The sequence below is a fragment of the Vanessa tameamea genome, chromosome 7 (assembly GCF_037043105.1).
Source record: "Vanessa tameamea isolate UH-Manoa-2023 chromosome 7, ilVanTame1 primary haplotype, whole genome shotgun sequence".
Taxonomy (NCBI): domain Eukaryota; kingdom Metazoa; phylum Arthropoda; class Insecta; order Lepidoptera; family Nymphalidae; genus Vanessa; species Vanessa tameamea.
In genome coordinates, this window is record NC_087315.1 from 10,510,477 (window position 1) to 10,530,296 (window position 19,820).

The 19,820-nt window shown below is 31.8% G+C and overlaps 1 non-coding gene across 1 annotated transcript; it reads left to right on the top strand.

Moving 5' to 3' along the window:
- The first annotated feature begins 3,790 nt into the window (after positions 1 to 3,790).
- Positions 3,791 to 3,862, top strand: Trnae-uuc (transfer RNA glutamic acid (anticodon UUC)). The gene has a single exon. It is a non-coding gene; the product is annotated as a tRNA-Glu (tRNA).
- Positions 3,863 to 19,820: the final 15,958 nt, after the last annotated feature.

A 19,820-nucleotide genomic window follows, 5' to 3' on the forward strand; every position in this document is an offset into this window, starting at 1 on the left:
TCACTCAAGCGGGTTAGTATAAAACAACGTACTTCAAAACAACTTCTTAATCAAGGCGCCAAAATGGGCAAAAAATAATTAAAGTGCCATTTTATATTGATGAATTGTAACTTAGCTACTGAACTGTTTATGTATCTAAATTTTATTTTAAATTTGTATTAAGTAAGCAAGTTAAGTAAATATGTAAGTTTTTTTACATTGGTTATTATTTTAAATCAATTTTGTGGGAATTTTAAAGGGCGACCTTTAGTACGAATTCGGTCATGCTCGAATACGAATTTCCACCAGCGTCCTTTCTGATCATTTTATTTCGGTTGCTTTGAAATAAATTCCTAGTTTTTATACATTTTCGGAAAGCTAAGTAAACGATTATGTTTTTAAAATAATCTGCAGAGCAAGTTTCATAATGATTCTTTTTTGTTTTTCAGACATATTTGAGGGGAAAAAATATCGCATTTTTAATTTTGGACCGATAATTATTGTTTAAATATTGAAAAATATCCAGTGTTTAATCGTTTTTATAAATCAGAAAAAAAAATAGATTTTAATTGATACTTTTTTTTTAATAATTTTTTGAAGTTACATTTTTGACTTATTTTGAAAAAATCTAAAAAACGCGATAACTCAAAAATGGTTCACTTTTGCATAATGCAAAGGGGGGTTTAAAATTATTGCAAATAGTCACCCCTATTACCTCCTAACGGGAATACGTCGAATTACCGATAACCCTGTATATGTAGATGACAATGTTTAAGTATGTCATAAAATGACATATTAAATCGATACTCAGTTGTATACCGGGTTACCAGCGCTCCATAAAGTTTAGTAAATACCTCTCGTGGTAGAGCAAATTACCCAGGTTATATATTGCACGTGTGCCATCAATAAACGTGACTAAGTAAATGTCGGGCAGCGCGCGGTAAATATTCCGCAGTAACACAATATAAATTATAACCATCTACATAGACTTGGTAATACATGGACGTTGGCACATTCATACGTCGTCGGGATAAATATCATTTGCTAGTTTCAACCCGATGCTTCAACCGCGAGCGGGTTGGGTTTGAGAAGGTTTTACGTATTATTACTGAATAAAGTACATTTTATTTCTGAATGAAGTACTACTTTTCAATGGTCAAAGATTTTTTCTTAAATCGGTTAAATAGTTTTAAAATTACGACAACAAACAAACAAATCTTTCCTAGTTATATTGTTATTAGTATAAAATTATGTATTCCAATCTTGCACGACTTGAAAAGGACTATGGAGACAGTTACGAAATAAAATCGGACCGATGCTAATTAGTTGACTAGGTTGTTTGGATAGTCTCTTTAAACCATTAATCATCTATTCATGATAGGTCCCTAAAATACTATCTTTTCAAAGGGAAATGTCTATTTTCAAAAACAAATGCCAATTTTCAAATACATTCTTGTAAATGGTTTCTAGCGGCGTGACTTGAATTAATTATTACAAAAGGTAAACATATTTTTACACGAAATAAATATTCGGTATAGAAATAGATTATTATTTCGAAATTAGTTGCGGGTGAATTGTTACTACGGCAAAAGTTGTTTGTAGATTTATAAATAAGTGTACTGGGATTTTCCAAGTAAATTAGTTTTAATGGTGGTCGAAAAGCGAAAAAATACATTAATCTGTATAGTAGCTGACTTACGGATTCAGTGGAAAATATGAGCTGTTATAAATGGGATGTATAATAGCTCAGTCGGCTTTTGATCTAGTCTCTAATTAATATTATAATAATTAAGAACGGCCACTCAATATTAACAAATCTATTTAGAATAATTAAGAACGGCCACTCAATTTAAATCTGTGCATCTTGGGCATAAGCAGTCTTTTTGTTTTTTTTTTTAGTAGTATTTGCCGACTCAGCGAGCCTCGACGTACAAGGCCTCCTACTTCAGAAAGTCAGAACCCTCGACGAATCAGAAACCTTGAACAGCGAAGCGCGTCAAAACCAAATCTGGTGGCATTTCTGTCAATCCAGAAAAACATACTCTCATCGCTAAGGAAAAGCCTAGTATTACAGCAGTTGCACTAAGAGCCCCCCCCGCTTGATCTATAAATTCCTGCCTCTTCGAATTCCTCGAGGGGCGATGCCAGGCTTATTAATGTCAGTAACGGTTCTAAAAGTCGCCAAATTGACTTTACTAGAGGCAAAAAACTTTCATTTAAGAAGCTGAGTTGACATAACATGACAATATCGGTACATTATAGTAGCTGCCAAGACAGACCAGGCTGCTTTTGCAGTTGAACCTTGAAATAATAAAGCGAATACATTTCACACACCTATAAGCTTTTGTAATATTACGATTCAAAATTGCTTATTTCAAAGCCTGCTTTTATGTTTTCGTTGCATAATTAAAGAAACAGCAATTACAAAACAGTACGATAGAAATGCTGGCTCTGTGTCATACCTAGGTGGTAGGGCTTTTCGCAAGCTCGCCTGGGTATGTACCAGCCACTCATCAGATATTTTACTGCCAAAAAGCAGTACTTAGTATTGTTAGTTTCAAGGGTGAGTCAGACAGTGTAACTACAGACACAAAAGACATCTTAGTTCTCAACGTTTGTGGCACATTGGTGATATAAGGAAATTTTAATATTTCTTACAGCGCTATTGTCTATGGGCGGTGGTGACCCCTTGCCATCAGGTGGCCCATCTGCTCGTCTGCCAATCTGGTATAGATTAATATAAGAAATATAAGAAAAAAAAAAGTTAAACAGATGGTTCAATACATTTCATACTACCCATAAATAATATATGTTACACAACTTCAGACAACACGTTTATACCGTATTATTGTGTGTACGTTTATGCATATATTGTGCAACATTTCAAATTCAATAAAGTTCTCTCAACGTTGTTTCGGGCTGAGTTCAATATATTGTGCTCATATGATTTGTATTGAGTGTGTTTCCAAGATTTGATTTATATTTGTCTAAGAATAAACAGGTATCAATTTATCCATGGCATTTGTACTTGTACGGCTACTTCGCAGCTGTTATTCGTTCTATCGTTGATATAAAATTTTAATTGAATGACTGACAGTAGATATTAGTTTTATAAAGTATGTCGTCGTGGAATATGATTCGACGTGCATTATATTTTCGTTAAGTATTCGCAATTTTACGGTACAGTTATGTGACAATCCGTTTTCATTCGAGCATTTTTTTGATTCCGTAACGATAAAATTACGTCAAACAATGTTTTTTTTTTAAATTAAAATTGGAATTCAGCTTGATTTAACAAAAAAAAAGTGCGGCTCTAATTAGTTCTTAGTTAACATCTGTAATTTTTTTTTACGAAACAAATGTCACTAGTCTATTAAATATAGAGTCGTTTTATTTAATTGTCGTTGCATCAAAAATCTGTATAAGTAAGATCTGAATTTGGGACAACTAATGGATTTAACGGTACGCCGGTACATTTTTTCTTAGAATGAATGAAGATAATTATTTTATCTTAATTCGTCACATTTTCGCTTAAAAGTCGAGAAATTGGATTCAGAATAGCTTTAATAATAAGCAGATCACAGATCTTTGATTAAAAAGAGAATGTTTCAATGTTTACCTTTATAATGATAAAGGTACGCTTTGTGGATCCCTCTGAAAAAAGAATAGCGAGCTTAATTTTAACCAATAGTATTTTTAAATCAGTACGACGTATAAAATTTATAAAATGAATTTAAAATAAAATTATATATTTGCAGAATTAAGACATTGAATTTATAACATGTTTTAAAATTTGACATTTATCACTGTATCCCGTATGGTCTAGTGGCTAGGATACCTGGCTTTCACCCAGGAGGCTCGGGTTCGATTCCCGGTACGGGAAATTACTTTTTCATACTTTTTTGTTTTTTTTTTATTATTATTATTATAATAATTTATTTTATTAACTCTCTTCATATTTGCATATAACAGGATAATGAATTCAGATATATATATTGTACAATAAATAACGCTTAAAAGTTAAAATTAAACGGTATTTTTTTTGGAGATAGTATTGAATGTTTTTTTTTTCAATTAACTTTTATTATTAATAAGGATTCCCTGAATAATGTACGTGAGAGTATAATAGTGTAATATATTTAATGTTAGCATAGCTGTCATTATACAAGAACAAAAGTTTTCACTTTGCATGTGGTTGTTTCACAGCTTAATTATTTATGTTAATGATGATCAATAAGAATCAATTGTTGTAAAAACGTACGTTACGTAAGTTATTACCATCATTTGATATCTTGATACATCGACTAATCCGCATTGGAGTTACAAAGCCGGACTTAAGCCGTGGGATATTTACAATTACTGTTACATTTACTGTAATACTTTACAACTTTAACTTGATGGTAGGGATTCGTGAAGGCCCGTCTGGGTAGGTACCATCCACTCGTAATGTATTCTACCGCCAAACAGCAGTAATTAGGATTGTTGTGTTGAGGTTTGAAGGGTGAATCAGTAAGTGTAATTACAGGCACAAGATGTAAAACATCTTAATACCGCGGTTGAGCTTATTTGTTTTGGTGGTTTAATATTTCTGATTATGCCACTGCCTATTGTTGGTAGTAACCACTTAACACCAGATGGCCTATTCGTCAGTTTGCTTATCTATCTTAATAAAAAAATAATGATCTATTACATGACAATAGTTTATAAAATTAAAATAGCAATTATACACAGAGTAGCATATTTGCTATTAAAAGACAAAATCATTAATAATCTGAAATATTCGTTTTCTAGTTTCATTATACATATTTTAGATTATAAGTAATATAGACATTGTTTAACCAGGCTATCAGTTGGTTTAACAAAAGCTGTGTTATATAAATGTTCAAAATACTTTGTTAATTTTGAAATCGATCTAAAATAAAACATGCCAAGGAAAATAATAATAAGTAAGAAGTAAGAAAGTATACCAGAGTAAATCAAATCAAAACAAATTCCTTTATTCAATATATAAGCATGACACTTACTTATTGATTGTCAAATTAAAAACTATCACCTGCTTTAATAAAATACCCTGACCGGAGAAGAACTAGCGGAAGAAAATCAGAGTACTCTTTTATTTAACAGTTTATCTTTGCTATATATTGAATATAACAAATAAACAGTGGTTCGTATCATTCATCATACCACTGGTAGAAATATAACATTTACAAAAAAACTAGAATAACTGTCTTTGTCTAAATCTCATTGTATTAGATAAGTTATTATATTTGACAGCACGCTAGAAGTATGTATTACGAGTAGAGTAAGGTCTGTGTCTGCCTACAGTTTATCTGTAATAATAGTTACTTTATATTGTATTTAGTAAGTAGTTTAACAAGATAATAATTTTATGTTGATAATAATTCATGCACCAAGTTATTTGTAAGCAGAGAGAAATTGCGAACGCTCGTGAAGTGTTTAACATTCTCAAAAATATTTCGTTTTAATGATAAAATGATTGCTCTCTCAAGACAAGAGTAAAATATGATCAAGAAACTTTTTTATTCCGCTGCGTTCATAGAAAAAACGCATTTAAGGAATCCGTCGATGTTTATTTATTTTTTGAGTCCGCTGTGGTGAACTTACGTACCTATAATAAAAAAATAATGTCAAAATACATTGACACATTTGAATTAAGAACCATTTCTATTAAATATATTTTTTGGAATTTAATATGTCCAATGTTTCGACAGTTTCACCTGTCGTCGTAACGAGATTATTGATAAAATTTAAAAGGTAAAAGTTGCAACTAAAATTTAAAATAAATATACATCGTTAAATTTTAAGAGTCGAGATGGCCAAGTGGTTGGAACGCTTGCATCTTAACCGATGATTGCGGATTTAAGTCCAGGCAAGCGTCACTGAATTTTCATGTGCTTAATTTGTTTTTATAATTGATCTCGTACTGCAAGATTGTGAGGAAACCCGCATGCATCTAGTTTCAACGAAATTCTGTCACATGTGTATCCACCAACCCGCATTGAAACAGCGAGAGCGAATATGCTCCAAACCTTCTCCTCAAAGGGAGAGGAGGCCTTATCCCAGCAGTGGGAAATTTACTGTGTGTAAATTAAATGTTTCTTGCGATTTAAATGACTAAAATAATTTGTGTATTAAGGCAATAACAAGAAATCTTTACAGATACTTATAACATATTTATTTTCGAACGCTTTCTGACAAACAATCTGTCGGAGAACGTATTCAGACCGTTCAGTCGAAAGGGTAAGTACCAAGTTAAAGGAATTTAAATTGGACCTATTTAAGCTAGAAGATGCACCTGTTTGAAGTTTCCTCGACCGGCATTTCAATATACGGTGTGTGATTTGTGCCTTTGAGTATTGCAAATTTACTTTGTTGAGATAGTGTAAGTATTCTGTAAAAATATCTTTGAACTATTTTATTATTTCCCCAAATGAGGGGTATGAAAATTTTAATTATATTACATTGTTATGCAAAGATTATATCATATGGCTACATTTAAGATAGCCCAGAGGTATATGAAAAGTAAATTTTAACCGAAGTTTACGGTTTCGATTCCATGCAAGCACCTGAATTTCCATGTCTTTAATTTGTATTGACATATAATTCATCTCGAACACGGTTGTGGGTACATATTCTGAGTGAGATTGCATGTGCTAAATGAAAATCTGCCACAACTAACCGGAATCGAAGCTGCACGGAGCGGACCTTAGCCCAGCTCTGAGAAATTTACGTATGTATCGAAGAAAAAATTTAATTCCTTAAATCTTAGTATAGCTATAGCTTAGTTCTTTTTAACACCATTGTTATCTAGTCTTTTGCTCTTGTTCCTACCTAGTCAATGTTGGCGAAATTTATGTAATAATGACACTTAACATCCATAGAACTGAATTCAAACTCTTTCGTTGTTCAATATTAATGAACTTAAACAGCATGGGAGCTTATGTGACCTATTAGTTATGGCGTTAAATCAATTATACTACTGTGGCAGTGGCCTGTTATAGTTACTAGTTAATATAATGTTATTTGTCCCTGTTTGGGCGCCAATTATTTTTTAATAATATATATTTTTTATTCTGTTTTTTTTGGGACATTTATGGGGTTCCTTTAATAACATTTCCACTATCAACAACAATAATAGCCTTTTAATCACAAATTATTTTAACTTAAACTGATAAATCATTTTGTCCATATCTGAGTCTGGTATAGACATTGGGGTACCAATTAAAAAAAATGTAAAACTCATTATCTATTTGTTAATTATAATATATAAAAGGCTGGGGATACATAAGAAAAGTATTATTTACGGTCGTATAAAATGCTGTATTTATAGGCTTAAAGTTCTTATTAGTTTGCTTCGCTTGTTTCTAAAGATCAGTTGGGTTCGGGGATTGATCCGACATTCGGAATACTATGTGGGCGTGAAATGGAGCTATTCACAAAATAAAACGTATTTAATAATCGTACACCACAATAATATCAAAAGATTACAATAATTCATCTCGATTCAGAGCAAATGGGTTTCCAAGCAACCATCGCATTCGAGGCGCTTGTCCAAACATAACTTACACTTACAAGTCCATTCGGGGTGACCCGCTCTTAAAAGTAAATCAGCCATCAAACATTATTGCCAACTACTCGATTCATTAATTATCCAAATCAACAACCAAAGTAACCACGCCCCGTTATATATATAATATATTGTTCTGTACAAATACTAAGCGACGGGGCGAGCTACATTTCGTTATATAATTAAAAACATTTTTCATTAATATTTATGCTACTTTAAAAACCAGCATCATAGAAGTATTATTTGCATGTTTTGAATAAAATATGTTAAGGTAAGCAGGATTTAAATTTTATGTATATATGTATTTTGGTTCTTATGATTAATTACCGGACTCCTCATGACTAAAAACATATTAGTATTTTTTTATACATTTAATAGTCACATTTATTTTCATCGTTTTCCTAAAGCTACTCGCATTAAACGTAATAGGTATTTTATCTGCTATTTGTAAGAACAAAATTCAATCAGACATCTGTTAGCTCTGTATATAAATTAAAACATACAGAGATTGCGTATGATTCCAGTTTTATATAGACGCAAAACTTTGATGAATTTTGTTAAATTATCAAACCAGTATTCTATTAAAATTCTAAAAAAAAAAATTAGAATTAATAGACCCTTTACTCATTCTTTTTAATTTATAGCGTATATTCAAAGCGTTTTACCTTAAATGGAGGGAGCTGTGAAGCAATTTCTCATAGGCTGTATTTCATAGAACAAAGAGAGAAGCGGTATCGCTATGAATTAAAGATGCAAACTGTGAAGCGCATACTAACTGAAGTTATTCGGAGCGTTTAGCCTGGCGACAGTTACAATTCACAGCTCATTTTTAGTCCTTTGCATATGTTGTAACAGTATAAACTTTTAAATTAATGTTATAATTTTTTTTTATTTATCTAATGATAAAAATTATTGAAGTCGATCGATTTTTTTTTTTAAATTCTTTAATTTTTTTTTCTTTAATTTAACTTTAGGAATGACAGTAGAAACTTCGAAATAGACAAGAAGCATTCATAGCTAGTAAATAACACTACATAGTGTAAGACAAAGTCGCTTCCCGCTGTCTGTCTGTTCCTATGTATTATATTAGATATTTAATACTACGCAACGGATATTGATGCGTATTTTTTAATGAATAGAGTGATTCAAGAGGAAGTTTTATATGTATAATGCATGTATAATATTGTAGAGAAACACTAATAATTTTGTGGTTTCTAATGTAATGTCGTAAATAAACGCATTTTTTTGCGCTTACATTGCAAACGACATAGATCAAAATAATGTCCTAGAATATTGTACACCTTAAAAAGGTCTACAAAAAAGTCCGCGATGGTATATGTCTATTACTTGGGGATAACCCACGAAAGCATTTTAATCCTTTACTTTTTATGAGAAATAATGGCTTACATACGAAGCGATTTTAAGCAATACAGCAATCTTTATCCAAATAAGTAATATAAATACATTGTGCATTTAATATAGATCAATATGACTTGACTCAAAAAGCTGTAAAAGTTGTATATAATGACATTCTATGGTATATTTAGTTATATGTCGGTGTTTTCATTCTATCAATTTATATTTTATACGTTATAGTGATTCCTTCGTTTTACCTTTGTTAAAAAATTAAAACTTAAATTGAGTAGCAACATAACATAACAAAGAGTAATTTTATTTTATATATATTAAACTTTTTGAACACGGCGAATGAGAACGCACGTTGTCTAGACAATAAATTGTCTTTATTGAGTATGAAAAATTAAAAAAATAAACTTAGATGTTATTTGTTAGTGTATACTTTTTTAATTATTGTTTGTTTTTTTTCTCCTATATCATATTTACAAAGTTATAAACCATATGGCTAATAAAACTAAATGTTTTATCAATATACTAGCGACCCGCCCCGGCTTCGCACGGCTGCAATGGCGATACAAAATATACTACAGATGTCTTTATATACAACGTTTACAGCTTTTTGTCATTAAACAATACAAGCCGCTATGTCCCTGCATTTTAAATCTATAATATCTTCGAAAACATCTATTTATATTACACGTAAAGGGCCATATTGATCTATATTAAATGCACAATGTATTTAAGGTACATAATTCGAAATAACGTAAAGGATAAAAAATGGTTATCGTGGGTGATCCCTGAGAGATAGACATATACTATTTTGGACTTTTACGTAGATCTTTTTAAGGTATACAATACTGTAGTACATTATTTTGATCTATCTCGTAGGGTTCAGTCAGCGTTTGCAAAGTAAGCGCAAAAAATGTGTTTATTTAGAACATAATTTTAGAAACCTCTAAAATTATCAGTGTTTCTCTACTGTATTATACATAAAAACTTTCTTCTTGAATCACTCTATCTATAAAAAAAACTCATCAAAATCCGTGGCTTATTTTTAAAGATCTAAGTATACACAGGGACAAACAGCCAACGGGAAGCTACTTTGTTTTATATTATGTATTGATGATGTATGTATATTAAAGTATTTCAATTGTTTATTTTGTTCATTTATTTAAGATAAGAATGAACTCAGCCCGTATGTTACTCGAACTTAAGGGAACTTATATTCTTGAACAACATTTTTGAACAAAATTAAACTCACGTAATGATTTCGGTCATTACGTGGGTTTAATCTCCAACATGCGAAAACATTTAAATAACAATTTCAATTACGATCAAGAATGTTTCGATTTATTCTAGATATTATAATATCTAAGCTATATATTTTTATGTTATTCGATATATATATTCGATCAAATATATTTCTTAAAGAAACTTTAATGTTTAATTGTATAACATTTACTGTAATAAAATTTCTTAATGGCATCATAATCGATTGTTATCATTTGTCAGGTACCTAGGTTCAAATCCCGGGACGGGACGTCGTGCGACCGTCGTTATTGACGCGACATCACATATAAAGATAGGTCGAGATCTTGAATAATCTATGATATTTATTATTACGAAAACATGGCGATTTGAATCTTGGCGAGTTTGTTATCAGAACTTTGGAAGTAAAAAGTAGTTAAGTGTAATAGTGTTGTGTTAATAAAAAAAAATTAAATTTTTTTGTGTAATATACCAGAGTTATAAGCGAATCGCGTTGTGTTATGTAAATGTAAAATTTGGTGATTTTTACACGTTTTTAGATTTGTATAGGGTGTAGTAGTATCTCAAAATTAGGTAAAAATTAAAGTCAAGCCTTTGGTTCACATATCCTGATGTATTGGATTTTTAACCTATCGGGTTATGAGATCAGAGAATAGAGACTGCTGTTGTGCTCTATAATATATAATACACAAGATTCCCTTGCGAGCCGAAACCGAATTTATTCTCCTGGAGGAGTTGTTCACGATATATATCATCTTATATTGTATGCACCACCCACGCATCAGGTATTCTACCGCTAAACAGCAATGCTCAGTATTATTGTGTTTCGGTTTGAAGGGTGAGTAAGCCAGTGTAACTACAGGCACAAGGGACATAACATCTTAGTTCCCAAGGTTGGCTGCCCATTTGGCGATGAAAGGAATGGTTAATATTTTTTACAGCGTCGTTGTCTATTGGCGATGGTGACCGCTTACATCATCAGGTTGCCCATTTGCTCGTCTGCCAACCTATATAATAATTAAAAAAAAAACCGATATGGTTTGGAAAGTATTAAAATTTATCTTAATACTTTATTTAAGTATTCATCTCAAGGTTGGCAGCAGTTATTGCAAAAAAAAAAAAATTTAACGAACTAAACAGTAGTCGCATATGATCTGACATCATGAACATTATAACCTCTTGGATAACGAGTTGGCAACATTTGTCGGTCTTCTTTAACAGCGCGCTCGCAGTGTAAAAATATTTGAATTTCATTGAGTACTAAATAAATGGTATAATCTCAGTTCTAATACGCAAACAAAACAAGCTGCCAATCATGTCTCACGTCTTTATTTGATAACGCACGAATGCCTTCAGAATAATTAAATAGGTAGGTAGGCTATAACAATAGATCAGAGACTATTTAATCTATGGCATATATCTCGTTGTCAAAATAGAAAAGTATTTTTCTTAGTTTCAACATAGATATTATTTATAATAGTAAATTCATCTATAAAAATCAATAAACATCTATAAAGGAACGCTGTTTTTTTGGAACACTTATCACGAATAATCGCTAAATATTTTGACATTTATTGGTACCATAATATACAGCGTGTTTCAGATGGGTTTTTAGATAAATATTATACAATTGAAAACAACATATAACATAGCCAAAGCAACGCGCGCTGTGTCTGCTGGTATTACTATATATTATAATTTCATTTAAGTTACAGAGTATATTAAGGTATTACAGAGTTTTTATATTATATATCCTTAGTCGAATCTACACTGAGTTTTACTCTAAGTCTAGACAGTTATAGTCTAAGTTTAAAAATAAATCAAAACAAATTAGATTTCTCAAATAGCTTGTTAGTAGAATGGTTAAGATAAATAGCAAATGCTACCAAAATTGTTAATTCCAAATATAAAAAAAACATCATCTGATTCTGTTAAAAAAAAACCTGCAAGTCAATCTATTAAAAAAAGATCCTATGACATGTAGCTAATCGCCATAAAAGATCGATATGGGCCAGTAAACTTAATGTGCCTATATAGAGATAATAATTACGTCGATGACAAGAACTATAATGAAGCTCTATCATATTAGTTCTTCGATATTCTTTCGCCAGACATCACACACGAAATTGCTAGATTTCGATAGAGATATATTTGAAAATTATTTCTTTAACAAAGTTAAATATTCTTTAACTTTGTTAAAGAAATATTTTTAAAGGTTAAGTTATATCTATAATAATCAGTTACAAATATTATTAGTCCATATTTGTTTAAATTTTTCGTTCTATTTTACAGGTGAATGTCTGTTGTTATTTTATAATAAATATATTTAAATGTAACTATGAACACTGATGGCTCATTGGTTAGATACCTGGACAAGCATTCATGAGTTTTCATATGATTTTAATTCATCTCAATATCAGCAACGTAAAAAATTGCAATGCGGTGGAATAAAGTCGAAACCCTAATAAAACAAGATGTCTTTGCGCACATTGTAAATTTGCAGGCTGTTTTATTTAAATAAAAATAGAACGGAAATAAAAATATAATATACGATTTAAATCTATTCGAATCAAACTTAAGCTCTCAGTCAGATGTGCCTCCATAAAGAGTTGCTATAATTTTATAAATGGACGCCGCAAACTGGAAGTTAACTTATTTGTAAAGCACTTCTTACCGTAGCTTATCAAACGTTAAAACTCTCGGCGTATAAGTGCACTCACAAACCATATGTTGCAATCTATATTGACAGCGAGAAAAATCAGTCATTCGAACTTCAATTTAATTTAAAAAAAAGATTTGATCTTCGATTTGTATTCTTCATTATTTAAAGAATCGATTAAATAGTATTGTATCGTATTATAACTATTAAGCCTAGTTTAAATCATCATCCTCCTGCCCTTATCCCAACTCTACTTGGGGTCGGCGCAGCATGTCTTCTTCTTCCATACTTCTCTGTCGGACGTCATCTCACTAGTAACATTCTTTCTAACCATATCGTCTTTCACACAATCCATCCATCGTTTCTTGGGTCTTCCCCTACCTCTATATCCATCCACATCCATTTTCAAAACCTTTCTCACAACATGGTCCTCATTCCTCCGCATAACATGCCCATACCAAGACAGCCGGTTTCCGGATAGCTTCTCGGTTACCGGTGCCACTTTCAAACTTAAGCCTAGTTTAAATATTATAATATATGTAATTATATGATGAGTTGACAATTTTACTACTTTTTTACTAATTTGATATATTCGTAATAGTATATATAGATTAAAAATCTAAATAAATTTTAAGCTTTTTTTCAGATGTAGAGTAAAATTATAATAATATCCTGGCAGAAGGTTATCAGGATATTGTATTTGTTTTTCGTTGGTTTGTTTTTTCTATTCGTTACATCGCCAATGCGACATCAGCTTTGAGAACTAAGCTTGTTATGTCTCTTGTGTCTGTAGTTACACTGGCTCACTCTTTTGTCGAACATGAACACAACAATACTGAGCTCTTCTGTTTGGCGGTATAATATCTGATATGGATGACCTAAAGGGATCATTCTGACCTCTTTCAATAAATGTAAATCCATAATTAAAAATAAAATAACACACTTACTTTTTAAGTATTATTTTTACGTCCACTTAATATTTTTCTGATCTTGATCTGCAGAAATTATGTGAAAAGTGCCACTAGAAATAAATAAATTTATAATAAAAAAAAACGCTGTTTACGCTCTATCTTTCGGCTTGATGTCTATCAAGCCGAAAGGTAGAGCGTAAACAGCGTTAAAACAGCGTAAAAAAATGCTAATGAAAACCGATGTCTTTTCTTTTCGTGATCTATTAACTGTTAACACTGTTAACAACTATCCAACGTGAATCGCGTGCCACCTCTTAATCGATGTTGATAATATACCAGCATCAAACGCAATTGTCAGCAACAGCTGTACGAAGTTTCGCTCAGTCGATTGAGTGGTAGATAGACCAACGAGACATACTATATTTGTAAGCATACAGCACATTCGAATTCGAAAGTTAATTTTGAAATAAATTCAACAAAAAAAAAATGTATAAAATAAATATTTATTTAAATTCAACGTCTATTTTTTAATTTGGGGTTACAGAATTAATGGACTTGTTTTCTATACACATACTATACATGTAAAGTTTAAATATAACACGAAAATATTAGACGTTAGATAATAATTTGTTAATTTCATAATATTTTTGTAGGAAAACATCTGTTTTTATACGAGTGTTTAATATTATAGCGAGATAAATTAAAATGATGGATTCTGTTATTAATAGCAGTGAGAGTGTTACAAGTATTCTCTCATAATGTTTCAAGTAGGCGTTGATAGAAAAACAGTTCATGTTTTTTAAGGCGTAGAAGCAATTGTATTTTGGATAATATTAGTATTTGTTGTAATAATAGACATATAATATTCGGTTGATTTATTAACGATAATTAGTTATTATACATTGAATTTGGTTTTTGATTTATTTGTAAAATTGTAGGTTTTTTATCAATCAATTAAACGTCTATTTTGGAGGGAGATTTCGTCTTTGCTCAATTTGATTTTTACTTATTAGCGCTCAGACGATCTTACAAGAAGAAAACTTACTAAAAATAGGAAATATCAATATTAGCAGAAATTTTTAAAATAATGATAGTAGACTATAATTATTATATGAATTAAATAAGTTGTAACAATATAATATGCAGTTGCAAATAATGTATGAATATAATGTAATCGAAATTAATACCGCGAAACGGTACAAAAAAACAAGCATTCGAACAATAGTACCAACATAAAAGTTTGTGGAAATATACACTAAAAAATATACATTTACTGCCAGTAAGTACAACGTAAGTGAAAACAGTGATAGTACGAAGTTTTAAATCAGTTGGATGAACGATATGCGAATGCATTTAAAACAAAATATATATATATATATATACTACAATACAATATAATATATTTTTAAATGTATTTACGATTAGAATTATAATTATAAGAATATAAGTTTTTTAATCTCTGTAAAATAAAAGTTTAAAATGTTTTATTATAATACGGATTTAAAGTTTCACTGGTCAATAAAACTGTTAAACTTTTGTCTTCGTTCAAATATTATTTGATTTTAATTTAAATATGTTTAAAGTTTCGCTTGTAAGAGTACGATAACTTTTTGATTTCTTTTATGTTATTTAGGGATTCATTCCTTTTTTAAGATTCCGTAGCCAAATGGCAAAAAACGGAACCCTTATAAATTCATCATGTCTGTCTGTCCGTCCGTATGTCACAGCTACTTTTTTCCGAAAGTATAAGAACTATACTGTTGAAACTTGGTCAGTAGATGTAATCTGTAAACCGCATTGAGATTTTATGGATAGGTCTTCAAAAATGATATTGAGGTTTTTAATATAATTTTTTTCTAAACTAAATAGTTAGCGTGAGAGACACTTCCAAAGTGGCAAAAAGTGTCCCCACCCCACTCATGTAACTTCTAAAATAACAGAATGATATAACTAAAAAAATATATATCATGTACATTACGATGCAAACTTCCACCGAAAATTGGTTTGAACGAGATCTAGTAAGTATTTTTTTTTAATACGTCATAAATTGTAAACCGCAGTTTACCTTTCATTCAATCAACTCAAATATAAAAATAAAAAATTTAATTTCATAATTATAACCTTGTTACTTGCTGCTACGGAACCCTTCATGGGCGAGTCCGAGTTGTACTTGGCCGCGTTTTTAATATTTCTTTTATCATATCGATTAAAACTTGACTAGGCGTTAGAAATAAGGCCGACAAACTATCTACTATAAACGTCCTACGTAAAGGTCATTGACATATTCAATGATATTGTTCGTGTACCTAATTAGATTTATGTACAATTATAGTATATTATAAAAATATATTTATCATACATCCAAGTTGTTAAATATCCAGCAAGTAAGATTCTTAAAACTAATTTTTTTTTTTTTTCTTGTGTATCATTTAATTTAATTTGATTAAAATAATAATAATGAATATTCTTTATTTCAGGCAATGTCAAACCCATAAGATATACAAAACATACATTAAAATTTAAAAATAATAAAAGAAAATAACAATAAAATCAAAATAAAACATTTAAAAAACTTAACCGAAATGAAATTAAGAGGAGCTATAAGTCTTTTCTGTCTCTTTTTAGATGGACGATATGGAATACAGAGGACGGAATTCTGTTGTTACTCGTGGCTACTCTGCTGTAGAATGAGACCCTGAGTTTCTGTAGTAGCGCGGCAAAACCTGCGACTCTGCTCTCGGCGAACATGTCAGTCGCACTACACCGCCAGGGCAAGTTCATAATCACCCGGAAAACATTATTATATTGTACACGAAGAGTGTTATACGCACTCCTCGTGTACCGGTACCAGAGCTGGCTGGTATATAACGACTGACAGTTTGCCTTGAACAGCGTTACCTTCACTTGTTTAGAGCAGTGGTAGAACCGTCTGGCTAGCATGTTACTTCTACAGGCTATACTGCGCCTCTGTCGTTCCAAATCGTTATTATCCGATAAATTATCTGTTACAATATGCCCCAGATATTTAAATTTGGTAACAATTTTTAACACTGTTCCACATAAACTTATTGGTATTATTATATCAGGGCCTCTATTATATTTCAATATCATAACTTCCGTTTTCTTTATATTGTATGTTAGGTGGTGTCTAGTTGCATACTTCTCACATATATTTATTAATTGCCTAATGCCGTTGACCGACGGACTAAGCAGCACCATGTCGTCCGCATAACTAAGGTTATTAACGCGCACTCCACCGACCTGGCATCCGACTCTGGTGCTGCTCAGTTCCTCGATTAGTTCGTTTATGTACAGGTTGAATAAGACCGGCGACGTCAGACCGCCCTGCCTAACTCCATTTGTTAGCCTATACGTCTCAGACAGAGTATTATTCCACTTCACCTGATTTACTTGATTGGCATACCAGTATTCCAAAATATTTACTATTTTAGTTGGTACTTTGGTTTTCCTTAATTTGTCCCATAGTATATTATAATTTATTGTATCAAATGCACGGATTAAATCTCAAAATTCTATTTATATTTAAATACTCGTATACTGTATTTTTCAAAGCAAAAATGGCTAAATCGGTGGATGAGCCTCGTCGGAAACCAAATTGTGCATTATGTATCGGTATATTGTTTTCATTCAGATGTTTCATAATGATAGTTTCAAACACTTTAGAAAATAAAGTGGCCAAAGAAATAGGTCGGTAATTTGAAGAACTGGAGACATCGCCCGTTCTATTTTTTACAATAGGAACAACAATAGTTCTCATAAGATCTGCAGGTAAATAACTATGTTCAATACATGAATTGAAAAATATAGTCAGCTTCTCAAAAAGTAACTCAGGTGCAAATAAAAGGTGCTCGACGCTGAGCCCATCGTGGCCCGGAGGCTTGCCGCGCTTCATACGCGTGATACACCGGTACACGTCTTCCGCCGTGACGCGCAGCGCTGTACAGCAGTCGTCTGCGGTCTCCGAGCCACCATGGGCCCCGCAACTCGCCTCTACACTTTGACTATTGGAACTGGTGAAGGTAGACTGGGACTGCAACGGAGGATTAAATTTATCTACAAACAAATGAGCTATACTAGATGGGTCTTGGTTTCCTTCAACAGTGAAAGGCCTATTTGTCTTATAATTTAGTTTATTGGTTTCTTTCCAGAAATTCCCGAAGTCTTTACTATTTCTGTACGTGGCTATAATCTCCATTTTTATTTTAGTTTCATTTAATTGACACCATCTAATTTTATTTTTAAAAATTCTTTTGCTATGTTTCATATCGTTGTATACATTACCCTGCGTAGGGCGCCCATAAAAGTTTCACAACTGATAGTATTGCCTAGCTATAGCGTGGCAATCTTTAACATGATGGTTCCAACAAATGACTGGTTTTTTGTTGTTACGTATTTAGCCCTGATATGACTGCTTCGCAGCTTTTTTGATACTGTTTACTATCTGCTTATAATATGTATCAATAAAACTATGTTGATGATGACAATCATTGCATGAAGCTACTTTACAGGTGATAGTGTTAACATAAGTTTGCATAATTACATTTCTGTTCCGGATTCTTAGCACCCCATATCACTCTATTAATTGAGTGACTGTGTGACTTATCTATCTTTGGTATTAACATATCAATATTGCATTTAATGATAATAGGGAAATGATCTGAATAATATAGATCATTTGAAATATAAATACTATTAACAATATTTAAACCAGCCTCAGTAACAATACAGTGATCTAACCAGCTCGTGGTGCCGTGCGCGTCACTTAGATACGTAAATGAATTCGATGATGTGCCTAGCAAGGCAAGATCGGCACACACCCAACTCTGGTCATTACAGAAATCTAACATCTTACCTCCGAATAAGCTACGAAATGAGCGCGATACATCCGCATTGAAATCACCAAGCGCTAACACTGTTTCAGTATCGTTGGTTTCGATAACCGCACTAATGACACCCAAACATTCCGTAAACAAAGGTAGATTGTCCGCGTCCTCCGTAGGCATATATACCGACATTACTATGAAGCTGCGTCCGGCGGTAAGCTGAATACACACAGCCGCGACGCGCGTCGATCCGGTGTCGATTGGTGTTACATTCGGAAACACAGACTTTTTCCATAATATTGCTACTCCCCCGTAAGATCTTCCTTTTAGTACGCCTGTCGTGGTATCTACCGCTGAAACTCCGTTACTGGAAAAATCGGGATGAATTTTGTCACACATTGACATTGACAAACATTGTATATGGGTGAAAGTACTTAATAACTTACTCGTATGTCACTAAAAAAGAAAATTTTGAATTATATAAACAATTTACTGTGTCGGAACTGTGTGTGTGTGTGTTTTTTTAAGCTTTTTGTATATTGTTGCATAATATAACCAAAATTATTTAAGTGACGACATGTTAATACTCATAATACTAGTTTATTAATTCACTAATTTATAGTGTAGTATTAGTGAAAATATCAATCATATTAATAATTTTTAATATTTTATTATCTACATTTATTAAGATTTAGTTATCCTCCATGAAGGGCGTGATAATGGCGGAATATCCGAAATAAAGACACGTTTCAATTGTTCAGTATACTGTTATTCAATTTCAAAATATAGTTACACAAAATATAGTACGTTTAGATTGATTAACTTGGATTCAAGGCCATTAGGTTAGAAAGTATCCGCCTCGTACGACGACACAATATTCGGGGCTACCCGCTCTTAGCATAACATACAAACGATTACAAATAATTAACCGTCATAAACTGTCAGTAACTGTCATGGAAGACATGTATGTAACCATTAATAATTTGTCATAACAAAAAGCACAATAATATATGTATTATGTAATAGGTAGGCCTTTAGTTACACTGGCTCATTCACCTTTCAAACCGGAACACAACTATACTAAGTATGTCTGCTTGGAGGAAGAATTTCTGATGAGTGCACAAAACTTTGTCACCGAGTTGAATTATCAGACCGGACACTAACAATTGATTAAAAACAACACAAACACTATTAAAAATGAGCAAACTATGATT